This window comes from Cinclus cinclus, chromosome 8 (assembly GCF_963662255.1).
Source record: "Cinclus cinclus chromosome 8, bCinCin1.1, whole genome shotgun sequence".
Classification (NCBI taxonomy): domain Eukaryota; kingdom Metazoa; phylum Chordata; class Aves; order Passeriformes; family Cinclidae; genus Cinclus; species Cinclus cinclus.
Window position 1 is genome coordinate 30,228,289 of NC_085053.1, and position 12,564 is coordinate 30,240,852.

At 52.0% G+C, this 12,564-nt stretch overlaps 1 non-coding gene across 1 annotated transcript; it reads left to right on the forward strand.

Moving 5' to 3' along the window:
* Positions 1-8,392: 8,392 nt before the first annotated feature.
* On the forward strand, positions 8,393-8,474 carry TRNAL-AAG (transfer RNA leucine (anticodon AAG)). The gene has a single exon. It is a non-coding gene; the product is annotated as a tRNA-Leu (tRNA).
* Positions 8,475-12,564: the final 4,090 nt, after the last annotated feature.

Below are 12,564 nucleotides of genomic sequence, written 5' to 3' on the forward strand. Positions count from 1 at the left end.
GGGGGGGGAGGGGGGTGTTTTTTACTGTGGGGGGAATGTTGGGGTTCTTTTACAAGAGGAAAAATTTTCATCGGTAACTCCATGTATTTCTCTTTGCTAGCATGAAGACAAAGTCTAATGCTAAAATGTGACTTTAATTTATGAAAAGGAAATTAAAAATATGTGGTTGACAGAGGGGCAGAGCACAATGAACCCTCCCTTTCCTTCCTGCAGTTTGAATAAACCTCGAGGTTCAAAACGGAACTCGGAACTGGACATGGCTGTGGATGAGGACATGGAAAACCAAACCACTCTTGCTTTGCCTTGGCTTTGCCAGCAGAGCTCAGTGTTTCCCCTGCTGCTGCAGGGTTTGGGGCATGAGGGCTTCTTCTTTATTACTCTCAGATCATCTCACTCATCAGTCACTACTCTCTCTTCTCACCCATCAGCTCAGCTCAAAATCTTGATTGACCTCAGATTTATTTTAATTAGGTTGGAGATTTGCTTAAAAGCTGTTTCTTCTTTTGTGACTTTATGCAACATTGAAAAAGAAGTGAAATCCAACACCTGAAGAGGAGTCTTTGTCATTTGAAAAAAAAATAATGTGCTGTGGGAATTATTGGAATAATTTTAATTAAAACACGCTTTTCCTTTCCTTGCTTGTGTTTCCATTAGCACGTGCTCCTCGTGTTCAGAATCAGGGGCTGCAGTGACCCTGGAGCTGTTGGAATTTTCCTGTGGGAAGGCAGGAGGGGATGGAGCTGAGGGGAGAGGGGAATGGGATGGAGGTGAGGAGAGGGATGGAGCTGAGGCAGGACAATTCTGTATTGGCCACAGCCAGAACACTCTTCATCACACAGGGGGATGAAATCCTGACAAAACCCAAGTGAAGGTGTTCCCTCTCAAACCTCGTTCCACAGAATCCCGGACTGGTCTGGCTTGGAATGGACCTTAAAGCCCATCCCGAGCCCCCCCTGCCAGGGCAGGGACACCATTCACCTTCCAGGCTGCTCCAACCCCACTCTCCAGCCTGGCCTTGGGCACTGCCAGGGATCCAGGGGCAGCCCCAGCTGCTCTGGGCACCCTGTGCCAGCCCTGCCCTCCATCCCAGGGAACAATTCCTGCCCAATATCCCTGCCCTGTGTCTGTGTGAGGCCATTCCCCCTTGTCCCTCCAGGGGCTGGGTTCCTGCTTACCCCAGGTCAGTTTGTCAAGTCCCTGAGCTCCAGATGATTCTCCAGGAAGCCCAGCCTGTGCTGCCTGGGGGGAGCAGAAGGCTCTGGTTTGTGTCACAGCACTGTCTCCCATGAAATGAAAAGCTGCTGTGCTTCCTCAGCGTCCTGCTGCCCTGGGTTTCCCTTATCCCATTTATTTGGGGAAAGGACAGATAACTCTGCCAAACAGGGAAACTCTCAATGAATTGTTCCATGGTTTTCTTGGCATGTGGAATATCAGCCTGAGGCTGGCTCTGAGCACGGACCTGCCAGGTCCTGCTCTTTTCAGGGAGGTTGTGGGAGAATGCAGTGAGCTCCTCATGGACTGATTGTCACAGTTTATCTCACATTCCCCAACATTCAGGGGCTGTTTGGACAATGCTCAGCACAGGGTGGCAATGTTGGGATGTCTGTGCAGGGCCAGAGCTTGGACTGGGTCATCCTTGTGGGATCCAGCTCAGGATATTCCATGATTTTGTTTCTCTGAGCAGGAGAGAATCTTTTGGGATATTTCAATATCTCCTGCTTCACGACTTCCCTGGAGCCACCTCTCTGCCCCTGCTCTGGGCTGTATTTCCCATATTCCATCTTTCTATAGCCCACAGGGTGTGGTTTTCCGTGGATTTGATGTTGCAGATTGGATTCAGTTTCACTGCTCTTCCAGGAGAATTCCTTTTCCATGTTGAGGCCCAGATCCCTCATGGTGGCCTATGTCCCTTGGAAACAAAGGACCAGCACTAAACCTTGAGTCCAGCCCAGCTAAGCCCGAGGCAGGGCCTGGCTCCTGGCCCCAGGCTTGAGTGCTGGGGTCAGCCTGCTCCCTCCCAGCCTCACATTCCCTGGATTTGAGCTTCCTCTGGCATTTCTCACTGTGTGTGATGAAGGGTTTGTGTTCTCCAGCCAAGACTGAGCCACATTAGTCAGAAGAATTCTTAGAAATTCCAGCTTTCATTTACCAGAAAGTTCTGTCACCACACTCCCGTGTCCCCAGGAGAGGAACTCCTGACATCCAGGAGTGCCAAGCTCACACTTCCCCATCCAGGGCCACTTTGGGAGCTTTGGCACTGCCCCTCACTGTGCCACTGGCCCTGGGCACGGGAATGTGGGGGTGCTGCTGCTGCTGCAGGGCTGGGAATCACAGCTCCCATCCCACAGATTTATGGACTGAGTGGACTCCAAAGCACAAACTCCAGATGCCCTTTGGTTCCAGCTCAGCTTCCCAACATCCCCATGAATCACTGGAATGAGCCTGAGCCCTGTGAGTGCTCTGTAATTATTTTATCTGCTGCTGTGTGCAGTAGCTGACTGACAAAGGCAATTTTTATTCTCCCTTTTATCATCTCCCTTTTATCATCTAATCACTAGGAAAATATTGATTCTTTCCTGTCTTGCTAAAGGATGTTGGGAAATGGAGTTGGAGCCGTGGCTCCCACCCTGGCAGCCTGACAGAATCATGGAGTATCCAGGACTGGAGGGACCCATAGGGTCTGTGCCCTGCACAGACACCTCAACAATCCCACCTTGTGTCCCACCAGCTGGGTCCTGGAATGTTGGAGCAGGGTAGGAATTGAAATGTGTTTCCTTCCAAGTTTTCAGCCATCATTTCTAACTCTTTAAACACCACTAAAAATTCATTTTCCTTCTTTTGCAAACTCCATTCTTCACACATATCCCTGATCCCTGACGGATCTTTATCCAGAGCAGCTGCAGGGCTTGGGAAGGAAAGTTTAACCCTTAGGGTGGGTTTTTCCCAGTGTTTCCCTGTCTGTCTGCATTTCCAAGCTGCCTGTTGGGCTCTCACCAGGACATTACTGACATTGTTGCTGCTGACTTTTAATGCCTCGTGTGTTTCTCAAGAGCAATGGGAGATCTGTGAGGAACGGAGCGGAATTCCATTTCAGTTGGGAATATTTCCCAAGGGAGCGTGTCACAAAGGCTCTGAGAATGAAGGAATTATATTTAGATGATGTTAATAATTTATAATCATTTATCTCTTCTCCTCTTGCAGGCTTCCATGAGGACAGATGAACGTAAAAGGAATTCTCTCGCTTGGACACACAGGGAAGAGCAGAAACAGAGCCATTCCAGCCACAAGCCATGTCCTCTGTTCCCAGGCTCCGTGTGAAACCCATGGGCTGCTTTTGGGGAGGGATTTCATCCCAGCAGCCAGCTCTCAACTCAATCCTGCAGCATCTTGGATCAGGAAAAGGGAAATTTGGATTCAGCATTTCGGGACTCTGCCATTCGGGATTGCACAACAAACACTTGTCTGAAGAGGGAAGTGCCCCAGGCTGTCCATGGAGCTGCTCCTGCTTGTTCCCAGCTATTTGGCTCGTTGACCTTGGGTTTCTGTGGTTGTTTTTGGGATGTGCTGTGCTGTCCTCGGGTTCAGGGCGTGTCCTGCCTGTGGTGGGGGAGAGCTCCCCTTGTCCTTCCCCCCTTCCCTGAGGGGCCAGGAATAACAAGGGACCTCAGAGCCCACCCAGTGCCACCCCTGCCATGGCAGGGACACCTCCCACTGTCCCAGGCTGCTTCAACCCCAATGTCCAACCTGGCCTGAGGCACTGCCAGGGATCCAGGGACAGCCACAGCTCCCCCAGTCTCTGCTCCCTGCCTTTCTCCCAGAAATGTCTGAACTTGGAGAACTGTGCTGGTCTCCTCTTTTTCCAGCTTTTCATCCATCCTGTTGCTTTTTCCAAAGGTTTATTTTGTACCCACTTTGGTTCCTAACACCGAATCTCACGTGAGGCACAGGCAGCAGTTCCCAGGAGCTTCAGCCAGAGCCGTGCCTTTGCCTGCGGCCACAGCTCTGCATTCCCACCACTGATGCCTGCAGCCAGCATGGATTCTCTGGAAGCTCTTCCCAGGAGCTCCAGGCACTCTCTGGCAGGAGCTGAGGAGAGCTCAGAGCCCTCCTTGCACCTCCAGCCCCTGATGGAGCAAAGCAGAAGGTGAAGGACCACGGAGCACTGGTGGGGCTCAGCTCCAGCTCAGCATTGCTCAGGAGAAAAGAGGAGTCTGCAAAAGGAGTTTTGCCACCCCAGGCTCTGGGCTGGGCTGGAGGGGAGCCCCAGGACACCTGGCAGGAGGAGCCATGGTGGGTTTCGGGGTGGCAGGATCATGAGCAGGAATGGATTGAGCCCAGGCCGGGCACTGCCATCCTGCAGGAACAACCTGTTCCTGTCCCAGCTTCCCCTGAGACTCCAAGAAACAAATGCCTGCATTTACAGCAAAGGTTCAACTCAACTGACTGCATATTAAATCCATTTGTCTAAGAAAAATCCAAACAAAAGCACTGGGCTCCGAGGGGATGTGGGGAGGGCAAGAGCCAATTCCACCACTCCCTGATTTTCTCTAGGTGGATGGAACTCTTCCATTCCGTGGTGAGGAATGAGGTCAGTTTTCCTGGGAATGAAGGCCCTGGGCACTCAGTTCAGTGGCAGATAAGGAGGCACCAGCTCTGCCCTCTCAGGGGTTAAGGCACTCACCTGAGCTGAGTTTTATCACCTTGTTCCTCTCTGACAGCAGATATCCCCCTCCAGGGAAGGCATTAACTCCATCTCCTGCAATCCCAACTCCTGCAGTTCCCTGTGCTCCCTTCCCTGCTGCTGCAGAGCCCTTCACTTGACAAGTGCTGTGGGAGCTGATGAAGCTGGGGCTGGATTTGCCCTTCCAGGGCTTCTACCAGAGCCCAGCCCGGGCTGGGAGTGAGGGAGCTTTTCCAGCTGACAATCCCTGGGGGCAGCCGGTGCCTGTTCCCGTTTTCCTGATGGACTGCTGCAGCAGCTCCTGAAGAGACCCCAGCCCCAGGGCCACCTTCCCCAGGTGGTGCTGGGGGTGACACAGGCAGAAACTCCTCCCCTTGCTGGCATTGCACTCGTCCTGGCTCTGCAGGAGCAGGTGGCTCTGGCTGCTGAGGGATGAGGGACGATGGAAAACAATGGACAGTGATGGACAACAATGGACAATGATGGATGATGGACAATGATGATGGACAGTGGATGATGGACAATGATGGACAATGATGGATGATGGACGATGATGATGGACAGTGGATGATGGACAATGATGGACAATGATGGACAATGATGGACAATGATGGATGATGGACGATGATGGACGACAATGATGGATGATGGACAATAATGGATGATGGACAATAATGGATGATGGACAGTGATGGATAATGATGGACAATGATGGATGATGGACAGTGGATGATGGACAATGATGGATAATGATGGACAATGGTGGACAATGATGGATGATGGATGATGGATGATGGATGATGGACGATGATGATGGACAGTGATGGATTATGGACAATGATGGATGATGGATAATGATGGATAATGATGGATGATGGATGATGATGATGGACAGTGATGGATGATGGACAATGGATGATGGATTATTTCCCTCTGAGCAGGGCTCATTGTACCCCCAAAAGCACAGACAAGGAGAGGCATCTGTTAAATATGAATATTAATATGTAGAGTATTTGTTCTTTATTAGATGCCCATTTTGGGAAGCTCTGCTCCATGGGTGGGTGAGCAGCTCTTCCCCTGTGCCAGGAGAGTGAATTCTCCGCTGGCAGATGGTGATGGGACAAGAGGGAATGGTTTTGAACTAAAGAGGAGACTGAGATGGGACAGATGGGATTTGGGCAGGAATTGTTCCCAGGGAGGGAGGGCAGGCCCTGGAATAGAATTCCCAGCACTGCTGTGGCTGCCCCTGGATCCCTGGAGTGTCCCAGGCCAGGTTGGACATCGGGGCTGGGACACCCTGGGACAGTGGGAGGTGTCCCTGTGCATGGCAGGGGTGGGATGGGTGGGATTTAAGATCCATCTCAACCCAACCATCCCATGACTCCTCTGAGTTGCCCTGATGCTCCTCTGAACTGCCAAGGAATTTCCCTGCCCACAAACCAGCAGGAAAATTCCCTTTCCATCCAATCCCACAGGAACCAGCAGTTCCCAGTGCCTGCAGCATCCCTCCCTGGGGTGTGTAAATGCCCTTGGGCTGGGGACCAATCCTTATCCCATCATTTTTGCTCCCACTTCTCAGTGGAGTGAGGCCCAGGCTCCCACAAACCCCATTTATCCCCATCCCTCCCTGGCATTTTCAGACTCGGAGATGCAATTCCCAATCCTCCCATTCCCTCTGTTCTGACTCCCAGCTGATGTTTTCTCTCTGAGGTGCTCACACCAATCCAAACCCTCACAGGTCGGTTTGCAAATATCTCTGCCAGCCCTTAATGACCTGCTAAAAATACCAGGAATGATTCATCTCCTCATCTATGGAAATGGGAATTATTTGCTCTTGGCAGCTCCTGGCCCTGGGCTGGGCTGGAGAGCACAAGAACGAGCAGATAAGGGAATATTGAAGGGATTTTTCTTCTGTTTCAGGGGAATAAAAACATTTTCTACAAACCCAGGTGGGTTTTCCATGGCCATGGGTGGTGCCTGGGGAGGTCTCAGGATTTCTTAAAGCTGCTGTCCCAAATTTGGACAGGGATGTCCAATTTTATTAATGTAATTTTTAGGCAGTAGTATTTAAAGAGCAATAATTTTAACCAGGGATATTCCAAACAGTGTTTTTGAGCATCCTACAAAGGCTCAATATCTTATAATATTTTAATAGGGGATGCTTAAATGCCCTAATAGGAAAATAAGGGCTGTTGTAATCACTTATTTTTAATTGAAATAATCGTATTGGATTTATTAAAGTGGTTTGGGGTTTAATTCCAAACCTCCCCGGCACTGCAGGATGTTTGTTGGGAAAGCTTCCCAACCCCTGCCACACAATGAGGTGAAAAATTCCTCAAATCCTGCACTTCCCCAGCTCTCCTGGGGCACATCAGGGTCCCCAAATCCACAGGCTCCCAAATGGAGCTGTAAAACTTCCATGGGGCTGGAATTTATTTGGGAATGATTTGGCAGCTGCTGGCTGGAAATAAATTGACTTTCAGAAATCTGCAGCAGTTCATGAGTTTCCCCTCAATGAAAATCCAATTATTATCCTCGAATAACCAATTTACTCCTGGAATTTCATCACCTCTGCAGGGGATCCCTGACAGGGATCCATCCCAGGATTTGGGTTTAGGAGCTCCTAGGACTGGAGCAACGTGGATCAAAGAAATCCACGGAGCAAGGAATTACAGACATCTCATATTTTTTTTTTTTATCAGTGGTTGTTTTAATGTTTTCAGTCAGAAGGTGTCAGGGAATGGGAGGATTTGGGAGCTGGGGGTTCTCTCCTGCAGTTCCTACAGCCAGGAGCTGTTGCAGTGAATGAAAAAGGCTGGAAGAGGAGCCAAATGCAAACATCCCTTTGAAGGCCTGTTTATTGAAATGTGCTTTTATCGCCGTGCTGAGGAAGGAGAAAGTGGCTGTGTTTACCCGGGGAAGAAAAATATTTACCTAACTGCAGAACTTCCCTGGGTCTGGCTCCCAGCTCTTGGCAGGAGGTTTCCTGCAGATTTTGGCACCTTCCCTGATCCCAGAGTGGCAGCCTGGGATGTCTGAGGGCCACACAGCCACTGCCACTGTCACCTCAGCCCCTCGTCCCTCCGGATCACTGGGCACAGGCACGGGGGGAAAGGCACAAATCCAACATGAAGGTCAGATTTGGGGTCTCATTCCCAGCAGGATGGAGGGGTTGTCACTGGATTTGGGGTCTCCTCATTCCCAGCAGGATGGAGGGGTTGTCACTGGATTTGGGGTCTCATTCCCAGCAGGATGGAGGGGTTGTCACTGGATTTGGGGTCTCATTCCCAGCAGGATGGAGGGGTTGTCACTGGATTTGGGGTCTCATTCCCAGCAGGATGGAGGGGTTGTCAACTGCTGAGAAAAGTGGGGAGGGGTGAGTGTGGAGGCGTGGAAGGATCTGGTGGAGCTGATGGATTGAATTAATTTAGTTCATTTAATTAACCCAGGCTGCCCAGGGAAGGGAAGGGAAGGGAAGGGAAGGGAAGGGAAGGGAAGGGAAGGGAAGGGAAGGGAAGGAAGAGCAGACATTCCACACTGGAAGGGCAGGTTTGGGGTGCGGCAGCCAGGGCTCCATCCTGCCGGGGAGTTCCTGGGAACGCAGCAGAACCCAGAGGATCTGCAGCAGGAGAAGGGGCTGGGATGACCAAGGCGCTGTGTCCAGGTCACAGATCCCGGCTCCAATGTCATTCCCGGGATCCTCTCTGCCAGGGTAGTGTGGCCGAGCGGTCTAAGGCGCTGGATTAAGGCTCCAGTCCCTGCGGGGGCGTGGGTTCGAATCCCACCGCTGCCAGCTCTGTTTTAGCACCTCAGGGTCCTGGGCGAGCTCCACAAGTGGCCCCTGGGGATCCCAGGGTGGGATCCAGCGGCTGGGGCTGCCCCCGGGGCACGGCAGGGATCCATTCAGGATGGGATCCAGGGAAGGAATTGTTCCCTGGGAGGGTGGGCAGAGGTGGATCCCTGGCAGTGCCCAAGGCCAGGTTGGACATTGGGGTTGGAGCACCTGGGACAGTGGGAGCTCTCCCTGCCCATGAACAGGGACCACCCCATCCAGCAGCTGGATGGGATTTGAGGTCGTTCCCAATCCAAACCAGGCTATTCTATGAAAAGCCACAATCAAAACCCCGATTATTGTCCCCAGCCTCTGTCCCACTGGGGGCTGAGGCAGAGCATTTATTAATTATCTAATCTTGGCTTTGCAGAGCAGAGCTGGGGCAGGACAGGGCTGATGGAGCTGTTGTGCTAAACCAGAACTGTTCTGGGCCCCAGCCGGGATGTGGTGGGAGGGTGCAGAGGTGAACAAAAGCAGCCTGGCCTAAAAGCAGGAGGTCACGGCAAGGAAAGATTCATTTTGTGGTTTGGGAGGAGGAGGAGGATGAACACATCTTACACTGAGCCTGGGCAGTTTTCATTGCATCATCTCCACAGGCTCTGCACTTGAAAGGCGATTATTTGTAAATTATGGAATGGTTTGGATAGGAAGGGATTTTAAAGATCATTTTGTTCTTTCAGGTCCTTCCCAACCCACACCATTCTATGGTTTTGTGGCATTCTGCGGGTCCCAATTATTTGCTGCTGGATCCAAAACAAAAAGGGAGTTTTGCTCGGAATAACAGGGATCCTGTTTTGCTTGCTGACATTGCCGCAACCAAAATCTGGGCTGGTTCTGCTCCAAACCCTGCCCCTGACCTCGGCAGCTGCTCCTTCTCACGTCCTGGGAGAGTTCCCTTCTGCTGAGCTGGGCTGTGGCTGCTTCCTGGGATTCGTCCCCCTGAGCCCAGCTCGGCTCCAGCCCGGGGAGTTCAGGGACTGTGGAATGAATCCAGGCTGGGAAGGGAAGGGAAGGGAAGGGAAGGGAAGGGAAGGGAAGGGAAGGGAAGGGAAGGGAAGGGAAGGGAAGGGAAGGGAAGGGAAGGGAAGGGAAGGGAAGGGAAGGGAAGGGAAGGGAAGGGAAGGGAAGGGAAGGGAAGGGAAGGGAAGGGAAGGGAAGGGAAGGGAAGGGAAGGGAAGGGAAGGGAAGGGAAGGGAAGGGAAGGGGATGACAGCAACCGGGGCTGAAACTCCTTTAACAGCTCCAGCCGAGCCCCTCGTGCTCCAGGACAGCAGCCTGCAGGAATCCTGGATTCTCTGGATTGAATTCTCGCTGAGCACACAGCTCGGGTTCCCTGCGAACCCCTGAATAAACAGAATTCCCGAATTTGCCTGTTTATGAGTGCTTTGTTAATGAACTATCCCCCCGTTAATGAACCATCCTCCCCACACCAGTGTCCCCTCCTGCCGGGGATGCCCCGAGGAGGATTCACTTCTTCCAGGTGGTTCCTCCTAATTCCCTCCTTGGCTGACCCCAGGTTACATCCCAAGAACTTTTCCTGCCCGGGCAGCTGCTCCCTGCTGGATCCTGCCCCATCCAATTCCTTATTCCCATCCCATCCTGAACTGGGAGGAAATGCTGTTCCTTCCTTCCAGACTCGCTGAAAAGCAAGAAGCTCATTTTCAGCTCAACTCGCAGAAAAGATATTAAATATCGACACTAATGAGATCAGCCTGGCTCAGGGCAATATTAATATTAATTGGATTAGGTCGAGTTTAAGAGGAAACCATGTTTAACTTAATGCCTGTAATAAATGAGGAGGAAGGGAGGGAAGTTTTCCTCCTCTATTAAAAAAAGCCAGAGCAGGACATAAATAACATTTGAGAGATGCCATTGCAGGGGGGTGACTGCAGGGACGTGCATGGGGACCTTTGAGGGGTCCCTTCCCCCCAAACCATGCCCTGGTGCTGTGTCACCTGTGGCCAGGAGGGAAGTGTCACCTTGTGCCAGCCACGTCCACAGTGCCACAGCCCTGGCACTGAGACCACGGCAGGAATTGTGTTTGTGTGGTTACCTGTGGGTTTTATCAACTCAGACATTACTTGAAGGGAAAACTTTTTAATTTCTGTGGGATTCTTAGGCCAGGTAGAGTCTGTGGTCTGAATAGAGAGATTTAATCCCTCAGATAAATGTGTAGGGCCATAACTAACGAGGCCATAATTATGTCCTGTTTAATGCCATTATTATCTCATAATAGTGCAAACAGGATGTTCCTGCTCCCCTGGGCAGATTTGCCACAGGGGAATGATTTAACTCTGCTTTTCTGCGTCTTTTCTCTGTCAAAAACCTCCAGGGTAATTCATACAAATGTAGTTGGAGCACCTCGGGCTGTGGAAGGTGGCCCTGACACCTGCATGCCCAAACCTGCCCCGTGTGGGTGCCCCAAACCTGCCCCATGTGGGTGCCCCAAACCTGTCCCACTGTGTCCCCAAACCTGCCCAATGTGTCCCCAAACCTGCCCCATGTGGTTGCCCCAAAGCTGTCGCACTGTGTCCCCAAACCTGCCCAATGTGTCCCCAAACCTGTCCCACTGTGTCCCCAAACCTGCCCAATGTGTCCCCAAACCTGTCCCACTGTGTCCCCAAACCTGCCCAATGTGTCCCCAAACCTGTCCCACTGTGTCCCCAAACCTGCCCAATGTGTCCCCAAACCTGTCCCACTGTGTCCCCTCTCTGCTGAGGGTCCCCAAATGCCACGTTGGGGCCTTTAGGGTCTCAGTGTTTCTTTGCAGCTGGAACCCCTCCGTGTGCGGGATCAGGTGGGATCAGGGATCAGGTGGGATCAGGGATCAGGTGGGATCAGGGGTCAGCTCCTCCTGCCACCACCCCTGGACACCCCGGGAGTGTCCCCACGGTGCCGCTGTCCTCAGCCCTGAGCTGGGACAGGGAGTTTCTGTAACCAGGGGCTCCTGAGCTGGAAAGCCCAGCTGTGCTGGGATTATGGATGCCAGGATCTGCTTTTCACCAGGCCTTCTTTGGACACAGAGGAAGTCTTGGGATGTTGTTCCCGATATCCAAAATCCCTGGGAATCCAGCTGCCCACGCAACCTCCATGTGCAATCCCCAAGGAGCAGCCTGCTCCTCCTGGACCTTCCCTTGTTGCCGTGCTGGAAATTCCTCTGCTTTCCAACACAAGCTCTTGTTATTGAAGGATCCTAAAGCCCAGGAGAAGGATAAGAGGGATGGAATGAAGAGAGAGACATTCCTGCCGTGCCCCAAATAATTCCCCTGCTCCTCAGAGGGTGGGGGCTCCTCCTGCCAGAGGCCACGTGCAGATTCCTGCAGACATTTCTGTTTTCCATGGATGTTTTTTTACGGATATTTATGGGCTGCCCACTGGTGCTCACGTCTTCCAGCTGAGATGACGCCGTTCATTCGGGACGGCGTGTGCCCCAAAACTGGGGGGAAGTGCTCAGGAATTCCGGGCTCCCGGGGGGCTGATGAAACAAAGCAATTAATTAAATCCCATCTTGGATAGGCCTGGTTCAGTGGGAGGGATTGCAGGACGAGCTTTTGGGGTGTCATCCTGCACTGATGGATGCTGTGGCTGTTTTATCACAGGGTCATGGAATGTCCTGACGGAAGGGACCCTCAGGGATCACTGATCCGACTCTCCTGCCCTGCACAGACACCCCAAAATCCCCCCTTGTTCCTGGGGGTGTTTCAGGCTGTGTTTTTCCCTTGTTTTCGTCCCCCACTGCACCTCCCTTCCACAGGAAAAAAATTTCCTCTACCCTGAATTCCTGCTGTTCCACTGCTCCAAGGAGCTGTTATTCATCAAATTCCCTGCTTATAGAGCTGCTTCACGTCTCTAATTTATATCATTTCCATTGCCCTGAAAAACACTCCTTAAATCCCATCCCATTCCCCTGCCATGGCAGGGACACCTTCCACCATCCCAGGCTGCTCCAGTTCCCAAAATCCCATCCATCCCTGCCCTCTGGGAATCCATTCCCTGTGTCCTGTCCCTCCATCCCTGTCCCCAGTCCCTGTCCAGCTCTCCTGGAGCCCCT